Source organism: Petaurus breviceps, unplaced genomic scaffold, assembly GCF_028583685.1.
Source record: "Petaurus breviceps papuanus isolate PSGF00001 unplaced genomic scaffold, PetGlider_PUasm1.0 174, whole genome shotgun sequence".
NCBI classification, from domain to species: Eukaryota; Metazoa; Chordata; class Mammalia; order Diprotodontia; family Petauridae; genus Petaurus; species Petaurus breviceps.
The window spans coordinates 5621777-5627072 of record NW_027185761.1 but is presented as its reverse complement, the minus strand read 5'-3'; the positions used below and the strand labels follow the sequence as shown (position 1 = coordinate 5627072).

The 5296-nt window shown below is 33.3% G+C and overlaps 1 pseudogene; it reads right to left on the bottom strand.

The window, feature by feature from the left end:
• Positions 1–3476: 3476 nt before the first annotated feature.
• LOC138158323 (transcription factor Dp-2 pseudogene) lies at positions 3477–4291 on the bottom strand (annotated as a pseudogene).
• Between the last annotated feature and the right edge of the window lie 1005 nt (positions 4292–5296).

Below are 5296 nucleotides of genomic sequence, written 5' to 3'. Positions count from 1 at the left end.
GTCTTGTAACTTCTGTCTGTATACTCTGAAGTTCGGGGTGCTGAGCTTTTATTCTTGAACTAGGTAAACGATATATGTTTGATTGATTAAAGTAAGGTTGTTAATCCACTTTCAGTTGCTTTCCTTTAGAAAAGCAGAACTAAGTACCTCTATTGGCAGCCACCCTGGGGATGCTGGGGTGTTTGCTGCTACAAATACACATTATTTACTCTTTATTATCTTCAGGATGAAAGTTTTCTCACATTTAAATTTCATATGACCTAGCTTCTTTCTTCTTTTTGATCATACATTACTCCCTTCTTCATACTCCAAGATGCATACAATTAATTTACTTGCTGGTGCTTACAAAAAGCATTCCATCTCTGACTCCAGGATTTTTCATTTACTACCCCCCATACCTGAAATGCTTTGCCCCCTAACATCCATTTGTTTATTTCCCTGGTTTCCTCCAAGACTCAGCAAAATTCTACCTATTACAGGATTCTGTACCTGTTCACCCCTGCCCCTGCAGCTGTTATCCCTTTCCCTTTGAAATTTTCATCTACTCTGTATATAACTTCCTTTATTTAGTTATTTGTGCATATATAAATACATATTCATATAATTATATATATACATTATTCATGCATTTATTATATTTAGTAAATGCTTAATAAATGCTTGTTGACTAATATATATATATATATATGAATAGTACATGACACAGCAATATACCCTGATATACATATAAACTTTACTTGCTAAAATGAATTGTATTTAATTCTTGAGGGGCTCCTCTGATAATTGCAAACTCTGTGCACCTTTACAGATGATTTCATTCTCTTGTGACTCCAGACTATTCAATAAATATCAAGTATGAAAACCTCTACCAAGAATCCTCTGTAAACTTGTCTGCTCCCCAATGCATTGGTAAACATAATAAAAGGCATTAAAGAGCATAGCTTCTGTAGTAAAAGGGCCTGGGTACAAAATATACATGTGACCACCCTGAGCCTCCATTACCTTTTTTTGTAAATTCATGGTGTCAAGTATAAACTAGGAGTTCTTATACAGTGATCTGCGATTAAAATATGTGTGTGTGTGTGTCTGTCTGTGTCTGTGTGTAAACTACATTTAAACATAATTGAATTTATTTATAAATAAGCATTTTTCTCAATTTTCAAATATTATACCAAGAAAGATTCTATGGACAGCACCATAATAACAAAAGGGCCCATGATATATACAAAACACTAATCTCCTTTGGCCATATGGACTGTTGGGGGAATCTCAAAAATACATGTCTTCAATGATTTCCAACTTGTATGACCTAACATCTTGAAGAAATAGTGTGCTATTGACAGTCTTCCAGAACCCAGGATCTTGTCCATAACCTAATAAATATTTGAGACAAGTATATGCAAAAAGATCAATAATGCAAAGTCTTAAGTAAAATTAAAGATTTTTTTCTTTTTCTGTAATTAAATTTTCTTAAATACATGACTTGTAAACAACATTAAATATAATTATAATTAGCTGATAAATTAAGAACTGTAGTCTCATGAATAGGAAGGTAAAAACAAAATATTGAGTAACTCATTACTATTAATTTGTTGGTCATTAGCAATTATGTTAACTTCTTAAGTTATAACTGTTTTATAAGACTAAGTCAGTAAACATCAGGTTACTAAAGTGATTATATTAATGTGAAATGAAATGAGGCACTAAAGGATCACATTTTCATCAATGGATCTTCAAGGAGTGATCCTTTCAGCTAATTTTAACTTTTTGTTTTAATTGATGTATGTCTGATTAGTAAAATAAGAATAACAAATAAACAAACTTACTGTAACATCAATGAAGTAATGATCTAGCTGTAACTGATATTTGCTGTTATTTTTGTTTATTTTTCAACATGGAATTGTGATCTCAGTATGGATGATTTGTAAACATCAAAGGCTTTTATCATTTGGAGCAAATCTTAATACATGTACATCATTCCTAACTCCAATAGTAAAAAAAAGAAAGGAAGAAAGAAAAAGAAATTTACCGACAAAAAGGATAGATGAGTGACTTACAAATGATCAATATGATCGTTCAAAATACAATGGTTTATCAATCTTGGAGCAAAGAATAATGCTTTTTATTTTCTTTTATTTTTATTTTTTTGCTTTTTGGAGGGGGGAAGGCTGGGCAATTGGGGTTAAGTGACTTACCCAAGGTCATATGGCTAGTAAATGTTAAGTGTCTGAGGTTGGATTTGAACTCAGGTTCTCCTGACTCCAGGGCCAGGGCTCTATTCACTATGCCACCTAGCCACTCCAAAAATAGTGCTTTTTAAAAACATAACAATGAAAGTAATGATGATTATAATAATAATAAAAGTAAAAACAATAGTGTTGATAATCCATGTCCTAGAGAATATTTAATGATAATTATTAATGTATAATTACCTATTTTTATGATCAGCTCTTTTTACATTGCACAGTTACCAGTATTAGTCCAAATGTTAGTGAAAGTTTGGTGATTCTTACATGACTTTGTGATAACCACAATGTGGAAACTTTCTCTGTTGTTGTAGATTACAACCCCTCTGTACATTTAGAAGCTTGGTGATGTAGCATATTACTGAGACATAAAATTAAATTCTGCACATGCTCAAATATAATCCATTATGAGAAGTATTGAACATGTCACACAGAAATGAATAATGTGCCACTGAGCTTTGCATAAATTTAAAAATACCATAAAATATTTAAAACAGCTTTTTTATAAATGATGTTTTTTTTTTTTCCTTATCAACAGAAAACCCATAATATTTGTATTAGGAAAAAAATATTCTTTTAGAAAATAACCAGGCTGGATCAGTCATTGAAACATTAAAAATTTGTGTTCATACCTCCTCTAAAAAGAGTGAATTTTACCTATCAAAGTTGCTTGATTAAAGTTATTGTTTTGACAACTTTTATCAAACTACAGGAGTAGAAATCATGTTGCCCTGAAATAAACATGTGTCATTTTATTATGTTCTATGCATGATCACTAACCACTGCTATGAGGTGTCTCCAGTTACCTCAAGGGAAGTTGTAACAACCTCAGGATAAAAATTGTCAATGAATTCATTCTTGTAACATTTACATACACATGGACATGCACATATGAACACACACACATTCAGGCACTTAATATCTTTAATATTAAATCCTGTGTCTCAGAGTAACACTTTGTTAAGGTATTCTCTCTGAAGCCTACAAAAATTATCATGAAGTTCATCTCATTCATTTCTTCCCTATAAGTGCCCTCTTGAGTTAAAAGACAGTTTGCATGAGGTATCCTTTAAAAGCAAAGCAAAACAGAACACATTCTGGGCAGGGGAGGGTAAAGTCTAAGAGATATCACAAAATCAAATAAGTCAAGATAAAGGGATATTCGCTCCCAAAGATTTGCCGATCACTATTATCCCAGGTCTTTTTTTTTTCCTAAAGTAAAACAATAGACTAAAAACAGAAACTATTTTGTAGAGAAGAGTAAATAATAATATCTTGCCTAGTTGTTAAGACTACTACAGCATCCAAGCAAAACCCTTTGTTCACACTTGATTGTGATAAAGTGGCACCACTGGTCATATCTAAATTTGGAAATAATGGGGTTGAATTCAGAATTAACCACTGATTCCACCATGACAGTCCTGTAGACATATCAGTAATATAACCTTCTAAAGCCTTTGGCACCAATGACATAGCAACTCTCAGGTCTTTGAGTGAACATTTACTTGTTTCCAGGCCAGAAGATATACCCATTCACTTCAACACCTCTATATCATTATGGATCTTGAAAGTGCTTTCAAAATTAAAAGGAAAATTGAACTTGTCATGTGAGATACTTCAGTCTTTGACAATTCTTTTGCTTGTGTTGATGATTATAAAAGTATTGTGCCATTCAGAGCTGGTGGGCCCTGGTTCTGCTGTTCACTCTACTGATTCCTTTATAACACATTTAAAAATGCTATCTCCTGCAGCTTAGCCCTCTTCTGCTTTATGTGCTCTGTTTGGGTTTGCATCTCTGTCTCTGGTTTTTGACACTCTTGAGGTGAAATTGTAGCAAGCCCAATTCATTTCATTTACTGTGAAATTGCATTCATTGCCATTAGCACATTGAGGGCATCATAAACTCTTTGTCTAATAGTTTTCTGATTTTAAGCTGAATTTGTTGCCAAATGATTCTTTGAGTTGGTATACTCTGATACAAGCATATCGGCAACTACATTGTATGAAGGTTTTCTTTTGCATTGAACATTTTTACATACTTTCATTGAAAAATGTCTCAGGTTCTTTTCATTTTATTTCCTTTTTTATTTATTTTCCTTTTTGAAAAATAACATGGTGTCTATAAAATCTCTAACACATTTTCAATCCCTTGGAACCAGCCTTGGCTTCTGCCACATGTGTCTGAAAGACCATGATTGGTACAGGGCTATACAGATTCCTGATCTGAACAGTCTCAGAACTGGCTAGTCTTTGTGGTGTGCTTTAATCATTTGGGGTCCAATATTCACATTTGTTGGTCCTAAAGTTTTTGGTAAAATATTTGTTGTTCAATTGGTGTTGGAAACTGAAATTGCATCAAGTGGAATATTGCCTTTCATTGAACTTATCTCTTTTGAGATCTCCATTTGTAGAAGTCAGACCAAAATTTTCTGTTGTCATGTCAGACTGGAGTCTTTTTTTTCCTCTAAAAGTAGTAGAAAAAAACCCTCATCTTCAAAAATACATTAAAAAAACATTCTATGGGCATAGCCGTAGAGAAGGCAGCCTGAGGGGTTTGTGTCTAGCTGTGATGAAAGAGGTCTAGGAAGAAATCCCATGCTACTACAAAAGAAGCTTCTTAACTTGACACACTTACTAGCTGTGTGACCTTGGAAAAGTCATTTAACCCTAACTGGCTTGCCAGAAAATGATAGTAGCCCATTCTCTGCATCCATTACCATCAGATACATAGCAAATACTTAGCTTTGGGGAAGGGTAGATGACTAGATGTGGTATGCACAGCACTTATTGCCATTTCTTCTTCATTTCCAGTCAGTTTGGATCCAAAATACCACCTGATTAGTTAAAGAAAGTACACAAAACTGGAGGGAAAGCCATTGTCGAGCAATGGAAAAATCATGCATTTCTGACATATTAATGAAATATATTTAAGACGATCATGTAAACACACATACACACACATCTCCAGAAAAACCTCTGATATAATTGTGAGGAAAAATAAACCTCAAAATGAGAATAGATGACACATCAATAGCCACCATACAAAAGGA